General features: G+C 39.2%; 1 protein-coding gene and 1 pseudogene across 24 annotated transcripts in view; both read right to left on the bottom strand.

The window, feature by feature from the left end:
* The window catches only part of BICC1 (BicC family RNA binding protein 1), a 335,849-nt gene that overhangs the window by 164,087 nt on the left and 152,484 nt on the right, over positions 1–19,278 (bottom strand). The window lies entirely within an intron of this gene.
* LOC146396828 (5-hydroxytryptamine receptor 3C pseudogene) lies at positions 2,912–7,845 on the bottom strand (annotated as a pseudogene).

Raw genomic sequence — 19,278 nt, 5'->3', positions numbered from 1 at the left:
TCAAAAATGAATTTAATTGATGATGAAAATTTCCAAAGAAGCTGCTCTGGAAGCTTAAGCTCACTAATGATGTCACAAGGGAGACTTGGAAAGACAAACAGGCAGATGGACCATGATTTCATTAATCCTCAACAATGCAGAATTGCATCTGGCAGTATTTCAGATGCCTTTATGTGATTCTTAGAGTCAAAGTTTCAAAACAGGTTTTCCCTTGTGGATTTTTAACTTCTTAACAACTAAGGAGAGTCCAATTAAAAATCGTCACACTTTCCAAATGCTAGTTTCAATAAATTAACTTTCTCTCAACACATCCTCAACTTCCAACACCTCGTCACATCTGATAAAATGGTATATAACTATAACATCATGAAAGGTCCACCAGACAGCACAAGGTCTAACTTCACCACTATGAATTCACTTATGAAATAAGATGAGTGTGGACACTCTTCTCAACTGATGGGAAACAATGATAGACGAAAATAGCTATGACCACTGCTCTCATGAGGCTAACAGTAGTCAGGGAAACAACTCAACAACACTTACCCGCATATAATTACAAAGAGTAAGAATTTTCATGAAAGAAACTTCAAAGGTGCAATGATACCATCTAATAGATGTCATGCAGTCTATTAATCAGGGAAGGCAATCTTTAAAAAGTGAGCCATCAAAGGGGGTAAAACACAGATCATGCCCAGGAGAGGGATCAGCTTTCATCCACTTACAAATATTTACTGCATGCCAAATATGTGCCAGCCTTTGCGTTAAACAACTTAAACAGTTCCCTGATCACATTTATGATCTACTGGGGAACATGAACAAGTTTTTTTAATATATAAAAATAAATAACAAAACAAATAGTGAGAAATGGAGAAAGAAGTGAAAGGAATCTTTTTTTTTTTTTTAGGGCCGCACTCACAGCACATGGAGGTTGCCAGGCTGGGGGTCAAATCAGAGCTGTAGCCACGGGCCTACGCCACAGCCACAGCATGTGGGATCCAAGCCACATCTGTGACCTACACCACAGCTCACAGCAGCATTGGATCCTTAACCCACTGAGCAAGCATCAGAAAAATAAGAGGGTCTATATTTTGTATTGTCTGGGACTATCTCTAAGGGTCATTTTAGCTAAGATCTGAGGGATGTTAAGAATATATAAAGAACATTACAGGCAGAGAGCACAATACAGCACAAAGGCTCTGAAGCAAGAGGGAACTCAGTGTTAAAGGAGCCAAAAGAAGACGAGCCTGGGAGGAGAAAGTGGCAACATGTGCAGTGGAGAGGGAAGGGCCAACTCATACGAAGCCCGGAAAGCCACAGTCAGGAGTTTAGATCTTATTCTACAGGCACTGAGAAGGCAATGAAGGGTTTTAAGCTTCGAAGGAAGATGACTCCATTTTGCATTTAAAAGAACACACGGAAGATGCAACTAGAGATTATCATACTAAGTGAAGGAAGTCAGAAAGAGAAAGACAAATACCGTGTGATATCACTTATCAATGGAACCTAAAATACAGCACAAATGAACCTATCTACAAAACAGACAGACCCACAGACATGGAGAACAGACTTATGGTTGCCAAGGGAGAGGGGGAGGGAGTGGGATGGATGAGGAGTTTGAGGTTAGTAGATGCAAACTATTACATTTAGAATGGATACACAATGAGGTCCTATTGCACAGAACAGGGAATATAAGTAGTGAGCATATGACTGTCCTTGCATGATCCTTTCAACATTTTGGGGGTTTTTTGCTTTGTCTTCTTTTTGCTTTTTAGGGCCGCACCCACGGCATATGGAAGTTCCCAGGCTAGGAGTCAAATCAGAGCTACAGCTGCCAACCTACACCACAGCTCACGGCAACGCGGGATCCTTAACCCACTGAGCGAGGCCAGGGATCGGACTCACATCCTCATGGATCCTAGTCGGGTTTGTTAACCACTGAGCCATGAAGGGAACTCCAACATTTTTGTATGTTTATAATAAAATGGTAGAAAAGCCTTAAGTAACCAAATGACACTTCTTTAAAAGCATTAGCTAATATTTTACAATACAGGCACACGCATTCTTCTTCCTGACTTTCCTTCCCATCTTCACTTTTAATTGTGAGTCCATGAATGCTTACTACCAAGGAATTTGTAACCAACTCGTCACCAAGAAAATTAATATTTTATGCCATTTGAAATCATCAAGGGCCCAAGATATGGACTTTGCAGAAAAAGAGTTAAGTAGAAAATTTTAATGCATTTTAAGCAATGAAACCATGATAATTCGGGGGGGGGGGGGGCGGGAGGAAAGATCCAGCCAATACAGGGAAAATAATGGTCATTCTGAATTATGTAACATTTTAATGGATACTTTTTTGGCTACACCAGTGGCATATTGAAGTTCCCAGGCCAGAAACCAAACCCACGCCACACCGGCAACCTGAGTCACTGCAGTGACAATGCTGGATCCATAACCTCCTGTGTCACAAGGGAAGTTCTGGATACTGTTTCCTTATTTTCACACATTGATAGCTCTTCAGGGCCTATCTGACAAAGAGATAACTATCACTGGCATACCAAATGTCACATTATGTTACTCATTAATGTATTTTTTAATGTTTCCCTAGGAAAACTATGTCCTTAAAATCACTAGTAAACACAAGTGTTTTACTTAAAGAAAACTCGTAGGTCATTCTTTGCCAAAATTAGCAACCATAAAAGTATTAAAGGCTTAATTAACATTTTACTAAAAATTTCTCTTCAAAAAAAAAAAGAAAGTCAAATTGTCCCTTTCTGCCCCGGGCAAAGGGATTTACTGGGGATGATTCAACCAAAGAAGTATACCAGAAACTTGAATCCTGAGGAAGAACTTCAAGGACTGGCAGAGGGGAGCTGATGGCATGGAGGGGCAAGCACATAACTTTCGGAGGGCAGAGAGAACTGTCCAGGTCTAGTGTGAAATGGCACAGAACTGGGTTAAAAATAAGGTGGATGCCAGGGCCGGGGGCTGGGAGTTGGAAGGGCAGGAGAGCTGGACCTGTTTCTGGAGGCAAGAGAAGCTTCAGACTAGAGTTTGCAGTGGGCATCTGCCAAGGTGTTCCAGAGGACAATGACCGTGATGATGCAGGAGGCTGAGAAGAGCAGGTAGTGGTGAGAGAGCAGGGTACCCATCGTGTGGCTGAACAGTACCCACAGGCCCACCAAGTGCTGCCTGAGTTTCGCATCCCTGTGTGCTCTTGCTGAGGCAGGGCATCCATTTAACTCTGCCTCTCTGGTACCTGACATCTTCCCCATCAATTCCACTGGTGCTTTCAGGCCAGCCAGGTGCGTGGGGGGTCTCAACCATTATTTCCTTTCTGGGGTGCAGTGGGGGCAGCATTTCCTTAAGCCAGTGCAGTAGTGAAGCAGAGAATGGAGCCACCGAGGGATGGGAGTGGGCCACATACAGCAAACAGGTGATAAACATGGTCTCCAGCAGGCTGACCTGCTCCACTAGAGACAGACAAGGCAAAGCAGACACTGGGGCATACCGGTGTCCAGGAACAAGTCATTCATCATAAGTAGAAAGACAGTTTGGCCCAGCAGAAGTATCATCTTGAATGGGGCATGCTTCTCTCTTTCTGCTGACAGGGAGAAGCTGAAGGCACTGACAACAAACAGAAAGTCTCAGGGCACCAGAAGGTTCAGCCTATCGAGCCTGGACCTGTGCCAGATGGCCATCTATTTAGATGAAAGGGCTGAAGATAAGCGAGAAATTCTGTTCATCCAAAGGGAAAAAGATGATGTCTGGGTTACAGATGCTGACCACTCACACGGGCTTATTGTATTGGATGGACCTGTACTGCTGACATAAGCCATGAGACCTGCAGGTGCCTGACCCATATCCAGGAACTCCTCATAGGTTCTGGAAGCTACAGGTGCTCAGCTGCCACACTGAGTTTCCTAATGCCCCAAGGTCCCTCTGGGTTCCAACCCATTGAAGGGATTGTAGTAGATCCTATTTAGCCATAGGAATGACGTCATCAGTTGAAGCTGTGCATCCGCTTCCAGGATGGTAGACAGAGTGAAGGAGAAGCTGGCATGCGTGGGGAGGCTGTCACTGATGGAAGCCTTTCTGCCTAACATCAGGACCAACCCCATGCTGGTCAAAGCCTGAGTGACTGACAGTGAAAGCATTTCCTCTTTCTTGAAGTAGCAGGGAGAGAGTGAGGCAAAGGAAAAATCCTTCCTCAAGGAACTAACCTCTCCTAGGCTCTTCTCTGGAGACCTAGTGATGATACTGACTTGAATGGACCACAAGCCACAACTTGAGCCCTAGCTCAAATCATCCTTTGAATTCAAACTCTTAATTAAACTGTATCTTCAAAACCAACAACGAATTAAAGTGCTCGAGATCCACTCTCATTTATTCAACCAATCCTTAGAGAGAGCTTATCATGTGGCAAGCTCTACTATAGATGCTGTATATGAAAAGAGTTTTCATTTATGAGGGCAAGTATTTTAATTATACATATTCATACACACTGCTCATTTACTGCTCATTTTCAGCAGTGTAGTTTTTAACATATGGTCTGGTGAATACTTTAAGACAAGTGGCTTTCCGCACCATACATGCAATCAGCTTGGACTTTTCCTGTTATAAACCTTTTTACAGTCCTTTTAAACTCCAAAAGAAAGGTTTATTAATCCCTCAAGTAAACATCTAGACACTATCTCTTCTTAGAACCCCATTGTTGAAAAGAAATTAAAAATAGCTAAGTGAGCACAAGGCTGGTCCCAAGTCCTCAGTTTCTAAATTCTTCTTTGGTCTGATCAGGAAAAATAATGAACTTGGTTTACCCAAACAGTTTCAAAGAGGGAAGAGAAATTTTGTTTTACAAGTTGATGGGCTCTGGTTTGCATACTGTAACTGGCCCAAAGCAAAATGCTTTCAATAAATGGGGTCAACAAACACCAGAACTCAATGTCATCGATAAAACTGCGTTTCCCCAAATAAGAGAATGTCAAGCTACACACACCATCCACCTAAACTGATGCAGTCCTTGGAATGTGTGTTCATTGAAAGGGCAAATGAAGTAATGTAAAGCTCAAATGTGACTACTGGCCTGCAGGCTGCTGTGCCAAAGAAAAATTCTGAGTTGTTTTTTTTTTTTTTTCCGCGAGGGTCAGACCTAAAGGAGAGATTCAGAACACTTTGAATTCATCTGGAAAAAAAACTGAGCAGAAAGTTTAAGTTTTAAACTTTATTGATATTTTCCCTTTCTTTTATAAGGTCATTCGGTGAAGATCAAAAGCCCACAACAAGAGGAATTCACAGAAGAAAAAGCAAGGAAAAGTCTTCAAAAAGGCTTTTTGTATAAATTGGTGTACCTGGCCCTAGGCAAAAATATGCACTGACTGAAATCAGAGCATCTAAAGATGATAGGAAACTCCATTTTCTCAAGCTCAAATGATTCCTGGAATCTTCCAAAAGAAGTTTTACTTCTAGTCTGCATCCTGTGCGTTCTGTTAACAAGTGGACGACCATAAAATATTTAATTCTGGGTTTAGTGCCAGTTTTCTATTTACTATGTTCACCAAAAAAACGTGCTTTATAGTAAGTCAAGATGAGACAAAGGTCAAAAACATTTATGGAGCACCTGGTATACATCAGCACTTCATAAACACACACACACAAGCTCCACTTCATCCGTATACTATTACAACACAGGCGTGATTCCCCTTTGACACTTAAAAAGGAAGTTTAAAGAGATTAAAGGGCTTGCTTGGATCACAGAGCTGAGTTTGGAGCATCCTTGGTCCTGGCTTTGCTTTTACCTCGCTTATAAATCCTATATATTTATCTCTAAGTCACCTGACACCCTATTCTCTCACATGCAAAAGAAAAAGACAACTAAACATTTCCACTGCGCTAAAAGATGAACTTGGTTTTTCAGGGACTGATGATGGATGCCCAGCTTCTTTCTTCCCCAACTTCTATCCCCCTCTATACTCTGTCTTCCTTGCCTTGATCCAATTTCACTCTTCCTCACCCATTCCATAAAAAGGTAGTCAAAGCCACAGCTCTCCTACCCCAAAAGAGTACTTAAAAGCTTGGATACTTGATAACACATCTGATTTTTAAAGGAAAAAAAAATCATGAAGAAATTAAAACTCCTTCCTAAAAATGCAGTATTTGAGACTCCCACTTTTTATTTTTCACATTATTACAGTGAACAAGTGAGAAGTGACTTCATAAAATTCCCTCAAACGCCTCATATCTTCACTACAAAAAAAAAAATCATTATGGTGATCTCATAATAACACAGTCTGGCAAAGAAGTATCATTAATTGCAAATGAGAAATTGCATATTTAGACTAAATTTCAATGTTATTCTTTGTGAGTTAACTTTTAAAGAACTAGAAGGCAAAAGAGAATAAAGGGGTAGTTTCTTCTGTATCTTGTGTAGCATGCAGAGAGGTACAAAACTCACAGCAATTAGTTAAAAAATAATATCCGAGTTTGGTAAGTAGTCATCTGTGCTATGCGTTCTTTGAAACTGTCACGCTGCGCTGAATTGAGATTTTTCCATCTGGCCTAATTGTGAACCTTTCTTTCTAGTTCATTACTGAAAAGGCAGAATAAGCTATCACTTCCAATATATTTGTCAAAGGAGTTTCTCAAATAGAGAAGACAGGTTAAACAGGAGCAAATGGCTGAGATATTTTTACAGTCTTATTTAAAATTCCTCGCAGAGGAGGACACAAGGGAAAAACAAGTGTATACTTGAAGAATCCACTGGGTATTTGAGAGGAAGCATGATATTAACATTTGAATGCCTCACATAGGACAGGCCAGGTGGGAGGTTTTCTGTAGGCTGCTTTGTTGAACGCTGTCTTTAGTCCTATAAAAGGTAGGCATTACTATCCCCATTTAACAGGTGAAGAAAGAGATTCAAAAACTAGGTAATAAATATTGATGATATATTTCCAGCTCACATAGCTAATAAATACTGGTGATATATTTCCAGCTCAAATACACCAGGATATAAACGGAATGAAAGTCTTTATACCACTTCCTCCCACCTTCCCTGTGCTTGGCCAGGGATTCAAAAACACATGATTATGACACAATTTACCAACTACAGCAAGAGGTATGAGAAGACAGCACACAGAACTTGCACTTCCAGCACAAGGGCAATTCGGATATTCAGATAAAGCCATGTAAGTAGAAAATATCTTAAAAAATAAAAATGTACTTTGGAAGGTAAGGAAATTCTTTAGAGATCAGAAATGATAAAGAAAGAAGCTAAGCGAAGACTGGAGTCAGCATTTGCCACAGAAATGTCTGCTATTACCTGGTAGCCTTTAGCCTGGATTTTAACACACCGTGATTAGGGAATAGAAAATAAAGCTCCTACCGAAAACACTCACATACAGCCCCAGAGGCTGAAATAAAATAAAACTTCCTCTTAATGACAGACCATGGAGATGAGTGCCTGGTTTTTTTCTTGATGGAATGAGGAAAAGTCTCCCCTGAGAATTCTTAAACACCAGTCTATGTTCATGCACCCTTAGTGACAGAATTCACAAACAGAACAGATTAGTTGAAAATTTATGCTAAGGCCATGCTCCCAGGCAGATAGACAAATATTCTCTGGAGTAAAGGACTTTAAACATGTCTTCAAAGAAATTTCATAAAATCTCATCAAATTCCTATAAACATGAGCTCATGATCAAAAATCACTAAAGATATGAGAGGCAAAGCTATGAGAGTGAGGAATAATAGAAATAATGTTACAGAAAAAGACCACCAAAAAAGGCATATATTATAATAATTGACAAAAATTGAGATAGAGTATTTACTTGTTTTTGTTTTTGCCATGGCTTCATGTGGGATCTTAGTTCCCAGAGCAGGGACTGAACCCGGGCTACAGTGGTGAAAGTGCCAAGTCCTAATCACTAGACCACGAGGGAACTCCCCACATAGACTATTTATGCTTAAAGATATAAGAGAATTGATCAAAAGTATGCTGAAGGAACAAGATACTATTAAAATTAATCATGCATATTTCAAAAATAGTTAAAAGTTATGAGAGGGCAGAAACACTGAGAGAGCACCTCTCCTGAGGCTTAGGCACAGAGGGCCTACCTAAAACTGAGGATGGAGGAGAAGGAAGAATATCAACTCACCCTCTACCCTGCCATGAACCCTGCATCTAGTAACAAGCACCAGCAGTCCACTGCAAGGGAAGAGGCAAGAACACAGAGAGTGCCTGAGGCCCAGGCATGTAGCCCAGACCAGATCAGGAACACTGAGAAAACCTTCCTGACCCCGAGGCCTCATCCTAAGCTCAAGGTAGCAGCCAGTCACCACTGGGGGCATCTGGATTCACAGTAACTACAGCAACAACAAAATTCAAATTCAGCTCAACTACAGACAATAATGACACAATCACCTATATTAAGGGCCTGAAAGAAAAAGAGAAGTTACCATTTAGTGATACTAATATGATTTACCTCTGTCTCCATTGTTCTTTAGCACACAATACCTGACATTCAATTTAAAAATTACTAGACAAGAAAAAGGAAAAAAAAAAGAACCATTGTTAATAGATGACATAGTCAACAGGACCAGATTCAAAGATGTCCCAGATTTTCTTAGTATCAGAAAGGATAATTTTAATAGATAAAAATATGATAAGGATCTAACTGAAAAAATAACCAACGTGTGCATACAGAGTGGGGGGGGGGGTGGATTTACTACAGAGATAAAAACTATACAACAAGAAAAGGCCAAATGAAAATGCTTAAAACGCAGAACGAAGCCAAGGACTGGGAACTCTCATTACTCAACAAATAAACATCCCCCCCCCAAAAAAATTAGCAAAATGTTGAACAAGCACTGAATAAAAGATGCCAATAGCACATGAAAAACTGCTCAGCAACACTGTTCATTAGACAAATGTAAATAAATCTGCGATGAAATATGACTAAGGTTGGAGTTCCTGTCATGGCTCACCACTAACGAACCTGACTAGGATCCAGGAGGACATGAGTTTGAACCCAGGACTCGTTTAGTGGGTTAAGGATCCAGCATTGCCATAAGTTGTGGCGTCACAGAGCAGATGCAGCTCTGCTCCTGTGTTGCAGTGGCTGTGGTATAGGCCGGCAACTGCAGCTCCAATTGGACCCCTAGCCTGGGAACCTCCATGTGCTGCAGGTGCGGTCCTGAAAAAAAAAAAAAAAAGAAAAGAAAAATTACTAAGATATCCACTAGAAGGGCTAACATTACAAAGATGGACAATATCGAGTCCTGGAAAGGATGTAAAACAACTGCAACTCTCATGCATTGCTTGGGAATCCAAAACCATGAAAAATTGCTCAACATCACAGATTATTAGAGAAATGCAAATCAAAACTACCATGAGATATCACCTCATGCCAATCAGAATGGCCATCGTTAATAAGTTCACAAATAGTGAATGCTGGAGGGGGTATGGAGAAAAGGGAACCCTTCTGCACTGTTGATGGAAATGTAAGCTGGTACAACCACTATGGAGAACAGTATGGAGGTACCTTAGAAAACTAGACATAGAGCCACCATATGATCCAGCAATCCCACTCTTGGGTATATATCCGGACAAAACTTTCCTTAAAAAAGACACATGCACCCGCATGTTCATTGCAGCACTATTCACAAAAGCCAGGACATGGAAACAACCCAAATGTCCATCGACAGATGATTGGATTAGGAAGGTATCGTAAATATACACAATGGAATACTACTCAGCCATAAAAAAGAACAAAATAATGCCATTTGCAGCAACATGAGTGGAACTAGAGACTCTCATACTGAGTGAAGTATGTCAGAAAGAGAAAGACAAACACCATATGATGTCACTTATATCTGGAATCTAACATACGGCACAAATGAACTTTTCCACAGAAAAGAAAATCATGGACTTGGAGAATAGACTTGTGGTTGCCAAGAGGGACAGGGAGGGAGTGGGATGGATTGGGAGCTTGGGGTTAATAGATGCAGACTATTGCCTATGGAATGGATTAGCAATGAGATCCTGCTGTGTAGCACTGGGAACTACGTCTAGTCACTTATGATGAAGCATGACAATGTGAGAAAAAAGAATGTATACATGTATGTGTACCTGGGTCACCATGCTGTACAACAGGAAAAAAAAAAAATAACGTATTGAGGAAATTAAAAAAAAGAAAAAAAGTTCAAAAAAAAAAATCACAGAGCCATTTTACAACACAATGGCAGTTGCTGATCAAGTGAAACGTTACTTACCAAAGAGCCAGCAATTCCACTCGCAGGTGCTTACCCAAGAGAAGTAGAGGCATGTGTGTGTGAATTTTACAGAACCTTCCTTCATAACAGCCATAAAAGGTAAACAACTCTAATACCTATGAACAGGTGAATGAACAGCAAAAAAGAAGTGAATCTGCGTAACAGAGATCTGCTCAGAACCAAAACAATAAACTAGGGATACACCTGACAACCTAGATGAATCTCAAAAGATTTACTCTCAGTGAAAGACATAAAAGACTACCGTATTATTCCCATTTACATGAAATTCTGAAAATGGCAAAACTGTAGGGAAAGAAACAGCTTGGTGGTTGACAGCTGCTGGAAGCTGAGGGGAGAGAAACTGCCTTTTTTTTTTTTAATTCAGTTATACATATACATATATCCATTCTTTTTTCCCATACAGGTTATTACACAATATTGAGTAGATTTCCTTGTGTTATACACTAGATCCTTGTTAATTATCTATTTTATATACAGTAGTGTTTGTAGGTCATACCCATCCTCCCAATTTATCATCCCCCCAATGGTTTCCCCTATAGTAAACAAAAATTTGATTTCAAAATCTGTGAGTTTGTTTCTATTTTATACATAAGTCCTTTTGTACCATTTTTATTAGATTCCATTTATAAGTGATATCATATGATACTTGTCCTCCTAGGAAACTGCTCTTTTAATTAAAACATAAATTTAAGCCAACTTAAAAATAAAAATTTTTGGAATTTTCAAAGCCAAGTTAACAAATATCTTTCATTTATTCATTCAAGAAATACTGAGTACATACAATGTAGCAGGCAACACTTGAAACCCTGGGCAAAAGGAGGTTCTTTTAGTAGCACAAATTTGGATTTTCAGAAAAGTAACCGATGAGAACCAAGGCAATAAAACTCATTTAATCCAAGTCTTCCATAAGTGTTGACAATGTTATTAGTCAGGACTCAGTATTTTTTCTATCTTCTTACCAGATCTCTACAAAATAGCCTGTATTTTACCATGATAAATTACTATATATTAGAGTGAACTGTACGAAACTGAAGCATAATCAACAGTATAGTTCTTTTTCTATGTTCCCACAGAAAAGAACTCAACTAAGAAAGCTGTAAAAGTAATCAGCGGTCACGTAGCACCTTCTCATTGCAATGCAAAATAATCAATGACTGAATTTTTTAATCAAACACCTGATATTTTGGAGGAACTTTTTTTCACTTTTCAAGAATTTTCCCCAAATCCAGACTGAAATGTGTTATTCATCTTGTAAACAGAGATGATTGCTATGGAGACTTAACTGACTTCAGGTTTCATATTTCTAATGTAAGAACTCAAGGACAACAAAGGTATTCCCATTTTTAGTTAGAAGTCTTACATTTAACTTCCTTCTTTATCCTTAGTGGAAAACATGTAACAGTCCTTCTTAAAAGGTTTATTTCATTGAGGCATTTTAAAATGGAATATCCCTATAAAAAATAAATATACTTTCCAGAATCAGAAAAATAAAATGGAATATCCTTCTGTTGAAGAATTGTTTTAGATGGAGTAATTCATGCAGATAACTTTAGGGAAAAAATTGCAAATTTGATGCTTTAACATTATCTTAATATTTGTTATAAGCCATTGGGGCATTTATACGCTTCTAGTGGAATATTTCCATTAACTCTGTCAGCAGTATTTTGGACTGGAAGGACTATTAATTTGATAGTCTTTAAGTTTTCTTCAGGTCTGCTAGATGACAGATGTTACTCAACAAGCATACACACCAAGACAACGGAGCTGCATGACCTCGAGCCTCACAAAGGACCTCATTAATGAACAAAAATTTAGAACATTAGAGTTGAAGCCCTGTATCCCTCATTCATAACAATTTTTTAGAACTGCAAAATATGAAAGTTTTCAAAGTTAAAAAGCATAGTTCTCTATTTTTCCAATTTCTTTTCCAAATACTCAAATTTTTATGCTTTTGCTTTCTCAATTTCATCTTTTATAACTGTATCAAACCTTAAAGTTATAGAATTTCAACTTTAGACAAATGAATGCTACTACAAACACTATTTTAAAATCGAAATTATGTCAGATTTTAAATTAGGATAAATTCAGCAATACTTAATCCAATTTTTCAAGTGAAAGTGAAATTTTACATACAGTACTGTTACCTTCCAACTGACTTCAGATATTTTCCACTATGTAAGAGATTATCTAAAAGCAACTTGTGCCATAAAGCCTTTGCAGAATGAGCAAATGCCAGCAAATGAGCAAAATCTGAACACAGCATGCGTAGGTAACACTATACCTTGATTTTAACTGTTTAAACCTAAACATTGTTGATAATAGCAACCAACTTAACAATCTTCAGAAAATGAAAAACAGCTGAAAAGTCTTAGATCATCATGAATCACATAGCAAACAGAATTTAGCTTTAGATCACTCCTAGGATTCTTCTATAATCAGATTTAGGGCTTTGATTTTTATAATGGAGGTCACTGGCTCCCAATTGCTTCTCCCTCCAGATTTCCTAAAATGGATGGAGTTAGTCTAGGAGATGCATTACCTCTTTTAAATGCCATTTCTGAACTCCAAGGAGAAAAGACATGGGACCAGCCTTCTGCTTCTTCTGAATTTAGTGAAGAAGCAGAAGCAGAGAGAGGCAGAGAACCTCAGAAATGAAAAGAAAAATTCAAGCTCGGTATATAAGCTCTTGTAAAGCCAAAATTTAAAGAAAAGAATCTCCCCCTTGAAAACACTGGCAGCACTACCAACACACCAGATGGTGCTGTTTTAGAAACCACATCCTACTGCTGCAAAGCATTAAACTCCTTAAAACATTAGGAGTTCCCTGGTAGCCTAGCAGTAAAGGACTTGGCATTGTCACTGCTGTGGCTCAAGTTCAATCCCTGGCCTAGGAACTTCCACGTGCCATGGGTGTGGCCAAAAAATAATTAATTAAAAACCAATTAATAGGAATTTACCTCTACTCCACTTACGGAAGAAATGGACAAATTATAAAAAGACAAGCTGATAGCAAAGACATGTCTCTCAAATCTCAACCACTTCATGAGAAAAGAATATACAGTTTGAACTATTTAAACCAGACATAATGTATGTAACACATTAAATACGGTAATTTTCAACCCTGGCAGCACATTAAATCAGGGCGGGGGAGGGTGACCTTCGCTCCCTACATCTCCTTCCCCCACTCCTGGCATGAAGAGGTTGAAATCCAAGGAAGTGGGGCCATGATCGGGTTGGGGGCCTCTCCAGGGACAGCAGTGACATGCCTGGCAGCCAGGGAGAGAGGATAACGGTGGCAGAAAAAAAGGATTTTGGGGTAGTTGGAATATTGCTAACATTAAGCAGAATTAATTGTTTAGGCATAAAATTATCATCCTGAGAATAATGGAATAGCTCTCTTAATTTCTGGAGAAGAAGAAAGGCTAGAAAGAACACTGAGGAAATGGTTTACGAACTGAACTATGAGAATAAACTCATGTTTTAGGGTTATACAGACACAGATGGATATAAAAATAGTCATCAATATACATGTGTGGATGTGTGTAGACACACCTACATTTCCTCGTTCTGCCTGATGAGAGGGCCTAGAAGCAAGGACACCACTGATACCCAGATCATGATTTCTAGCTACCGCTTTCCACCTAAAGATAACAAGAGTCAGCTGGGGAAGGGAAAGTACAAGAGAAGCCTGGAACACGACCATTCGGCAACTATCAAGTGGTAGTCTAAAAAGCAAGGAGCCATTGATGAATGAATAGTCGGCACATTGTGAGAACATCTCCTCACAAAACACTAACTAAATGCAATGGGGATAATGGTGGCTTCATAATGGAGAAGGTCACCGTTTACATCACCAGGGCTGGGGCAGGTCCTCAGAGCATTTTTCCTGACATGATACACTTTCAAGAGCATAGCATCATTCCCACCAAGAATGCATGGCCTGGGTTTAGTCATGGCAAAGCACTGAGAGGTCCCAACTGAGGGTTTCCCTATAGAATGAAAGGCCTGTCAAGGACAGGAGAAACAGGGAAGAGACCAGGCATGGGTTCCATACTGAAGAAGACTGATGGACATGACAAGTGAATTCAACCTGTGTTCATATCTACAATCCTGGACCAGAAAGGGAAAGACGGGCATTGCTGAGGCATCTGATGAAATTCAAAGAGGGTTTGTGGACTGATTGATGGATCTGTATAATGTTAATTTCCTGATGGCTAATAAATAATTTTTCCATTCCTTCCTATCTTCCTTTACTCTCCTGGGTCTGACCCTCCCAGTATGGTGACACTGACACCCAAGGAAGTGGGGCAAGAAAGAGGATAGGGTGCAAGTCTAACAGCCCTGGAAGGGGGGAGGGCAGTGAAGGGGAAGCATGGAGGTAAAGGGGGAAGGAGATGACAGAGGGGTCATTATAGATAATAGATACAGATGTAGATATAAATACTGGTACAGAAATAGATATAGATATGGGAGTGCTCTTCTTTGTGGAAGGGCACACACCATAGCATTTAAGGGTGATGGAGCATTATTTCAAAAAACAATTACACAGACATTAATAAATAGCGAAGACAAATCAGTAAAATGTTAAGCACTAGGAATCTGCGTGACAGGAGCTCAAGGGTTCTTGGCAACATTTTTGGACAGTCAACATTATTTAAAAGGGAAACTTACCTATTAGCAAAGAATCCCATGGTGAGCTTATTAAAAATCCCAATTCCCCAGTCTGCCCCTTCGATCAACTAAATCTTTGGATGGGGGGGAATCAAGGACCAGGATTTAATCCTCCTAGGAGAATCTACCAACTTATTAGCAATCTATGATACCCAGTAATTGCTCAATAAATGGCTAGTACTGGTGCTGAAACTATTACATTTAGCATAGACTCAGAGGTCTATATGCAGAACATAAGCCATATTTTGAAAATTATTCTTTATGATGATAATCCTGAATAACTGTGACCTATCTTAAATAACGAAGTTCCAGAGTTCCCGTTGTGGTGCAGCAGAAATGAATCCAACTAGTAACCATGAGGTTATGGGTTCAATCCCTGGCCTCGCCTCAAGGGTTAAGGATCTGGCGTTGCTGTGGCAGTGGTGTAGGCTGGTGGCTATAGCTCTGATTTGACCCTTAGCCTGGGAACCTCCATATGTGGTGGAAACAGCCCTAAAAGGAAAAAAGAAAAAAGAAAAAAAAATAGAAACCCAAGATCCAACACAAGCTATGAGGTTGATTCTGTTAGCAAAGACATCAGTAAAAAAAACTACAAGTAAAATATTAATAGTGATGGGAAAGCAAGTCCTTCATCTCTCAAATTCTTATTAGTATCACAAAACAATTACTGAATTTGATGTCAGATAAGGATATGTATTATTACAAATATTATTTGCCTATAGAATCCTCAGAAATAAAATATCAACTTAAATTGGAAACAAAAAGGCGCAAATTTAACTACCAGCAACTTGCCTTGTGCCAAATGGATTTTTAGGTGGCTCTTTTAGTTATTTTGTTCACCAAAAACAAAGAATTAAAAAAAAAAAAAAAGAATGTACGTAAAACAAGCTGTACCCACTAAAAGTACCTCCATGTTTTAAGAATATCTTCTCTTTGTTCAAGATCTTATACTTCTTTGGGTTTATTTTCCCTCATCCCCTAGTTCTGAGAATGGCTGAGAATCCATCTAACAATAAAGTGTTGCAAATAAGGTTCCCCAGTCCAGGGGCGGGAAGGTGAATAACTTATGTTGCCTCCCTATGATGTAATAACATGTGACACACAGCAGAATGATAAAATGAGGGTCATCTTGTATTGAATATGCCAGTATATGGTTTCCAGTATAGGGTTGAATTTAACAACAAACAGCAAATTGCAAAACTGGAAATATTAAGTTATATGCTGGGAAGGGAAAAAGACCAAAAATCTTTTAACCTCGTATACACACTTTTGTATGTTTCCAGTCCTGAATCCTTCAAACTTATTAATTCAGCGAAAATTTAAGTTAGTGTATACACAGAGCTATTTTACTTATTTTCTAAATTTTTTTATTAAAGTATATAGTTAATTAACAATGTTGTGCCATAAGCAAAGTGACCCAGTCATACATATATATATATATATATTTGTGTGTGTGTATATATACATATATATACACACACACATTACCTATCTTAAATTATCTTCCATCATGGTCTATCCCAAGAGACTGGCTGTAGTTCCCTGTGTTGTACAGTAGGACTTCACCGCTTATCCATTCTAACACAAAGAGCTAATTTACATTCAAGAAATCCTCCCACACTAAGGTAACTTTCATGGATCCCAGCCCCACTCTTCTCCAAAATCACCTTGCATATTAAGTGGCTGCCATATAAATCACAAGAATGTTCATTCATTCAATGGTACTGAGCACCTACTGTGACACAAAAATTACCATAGTGCATGTTCCTTCAGAACGCATCAAAAATGCAAAACAACCACCTCTACCTTTATCTGGATATAGTGCCTCTATTATAATCCAATGCAGTGTTGCATGCAAACAAAATCTCCAAGAAGGGATATGCAGTGCATATAGTGCATTTGTAAGGATCACTTCCAGCTCCTTGTGATCAGGAATGATGTCAATTAAAAAAAAATTTAAAAAAAAAGATGGCAGTTGGCCTTTCAAGGATAATGCATCGATAGGCAAAAATGGGATAGAAGAGGAGTTCCCACTGTGGGGCAATGGGTTAAGGATCTGACTGCAGCGACTCAGATCCTTGTGAAGACACAGATTCAATCCCTGGCCCCGTGCAGTGGATTAAGTATTCAGTGTTGCCACAGCTGTGGCTCAGATTCAATTCCTGGCCCAGGAATTTCCATATGAGGGGGTGCAGCAAAAAAAAAAAAAAAAAAAAAAAAAAAGATAGAAGGAGAGCGTTTAGGGCAGATGGAATGGCAAGACTGTTGCATGGGGTGGAGGGAGCTTACGGCCCCTTAGCTAGCTTTGGCAACAGCACGTGATGAGTATTCAAAAGCTGAAACAGAAAGAGGCTGGTGCAGGAAGCAGAGGCACTTAAATTACAGGCAAATCCCAGGCCCCAGGGTCTAGCTCATAATAGATGCTCATTAAATGTTTAACATTGTAAATCATGATGGAGACACTGCCAAGATTATAAATTGCCTATACACCCAGATGTAGTCAACTATCTGCAACATACTGAAGGCTTGAAGTAGTGCTGGCAATGTGTGGAGAAGTCATTTATTTTAATTCATTTGGCTGGTTGTGAATACGTAAAAAAGAAAATTTGCTAGAGTTGAATTCTCAGATAAAGAAATTTAAGGAATAAGAATTCTCAAAGACCAAACTTATTAGGACTTCCATGACTAAATAATTATGTTTTCTCTTTTTTCCTTTTTTAAAATTATAGTTGATTTACAATGCCTATTTTCTGCTATACAACAAATTGACTCAGTTATATAACTTATTGTTTTCTATTCTTTTCTTTTTTGTTGTTGTTGCTTTTTAGGGCCACACCCACAACATGTAGAGGTTCCCAGGCACTAAGGGTTGTATCAGGAATTCAGCTGCTAGCCTATGCCACAGCCACAGCAACACAAGATCCAAGCCATATCTGCAACCCACACTTCAGCTCCTGGCAGCACCAGATCCTTAACCCACTGATTGAGATCAGGGATCGAACCCACGTCCTCATGGATGTTAGTTGGGTTCATTACTGCTGAGTCACGATGGGAACTCCTGATATTCTTTTCTGTCACGGACTATCCCAGGAGATTGGATATAGTTCCCTGTGCTGTACATTGGGAACTTGTAATTGCTTACCCATTTAAATGTAATAGTTTACATCTACCCAAAAAACCCTGTCCATCCTATTTCCTTCCCCCTCCTCCTTGGCAATCACAAATCAGTTCTCTACATCTAAACAACTATATTTTCTCACTGAAGTCGCCATCTATACAGGCTAAGCATGTACTTGCTGGAACAAGGCAGCGGAATGCCACTTGGTAAAAGATACACAGCACCCTGATTTGAAAAGAACTGTGGACTGAACAGACAGCAGATGAAGTAGACTTCAGCAGTTTTCCATGCTAGACTATTTTGAGTTCAAACTTTGAAGACACGCTGAACCACGTTTTCATGGAAATAAAGCCACCCTTCAGAAGAGAAATGCACAGTTTGATCCTTACGAAAGGGGCTTTCCAATTTGACTACTGCCTCTGGTGTGCTCAATCTGAGTGTGGGTGTGATTTACTAAGCGTTTGTCCCACTGGTTGAGCTCAGTTTCAAAAAGAACTGAAAACAAACCAGACCCATGAAGATGATGCAATAACCCTGGAATTTTGGAGATACTCTATGAATCTCAAAACTATTTCTGGCTCCTTGGCCAAACTAAGGGCAGTGTTTGTGTCAGCCCATTTCAGAGAAAACACATTCTCTTTTGTAGAAGATGGCAGCTACCATGAGCAGGACAAACTGTCAAACTTCACTCACACTGACTAAATACACATCTCATTGTAGAGAATAACTTTTAAATACATTGCCATCACCTTATTAAAAGTACTCAAGGATTAGCTCTAAGGCAATAACTGTGCACTACTGTGTGACCATTTATCTGTTTCCTGTTTGTCCGTTGTATTGCTGGTTAAATTCTTTATTGGCCTGGCCAAAACGTTCTAGTGTAGGTAACAGGCTATCAGGGAATCTCTGCAGATTCTATGTGCACAGATTTCAAATTACAAAGCTTTCCACTAACAGCAAACACTCATTTGAGGCAACAAGTAAAAAAAAAAACTAACACTTAGTAAGCACTAACTCATATTGGGAAAAGTGCTTGTTCCCAACATACAGAATCTGTTTAAGACTCTGTAATAAATAAATAAAAACAAGCTACATCCCACCAGACAGTAACCATAGTAAACACCCTTCTCCCCAAAAATCATGAAACAAAAATGCTTAACAAGACTCTAAGATCACTTCCAGGTATTAAATGTTATGTC

This window comes from Sus scrofa, chromosome 14 (assembly GCF_054392235.1).
Source record: "Sus scrofa isolate SSC_HxYL_T2T_F1_AM1 chromosome 14, Sscrofa_HxYL_maternal_Yorkshire_Landrace_v2.0, whole genome shotgun sequence".
NCBI lineage: Eukaryota > Metazoa > Chordata > Mammalia > Artiodactyla > Suidae > Sus > Sus scrofa.
The sequence above is the reverse complement of the archived record's forward strand: the minus strand, read 5'-3'. Positions and strand labels throughout refer to the sequence as shown.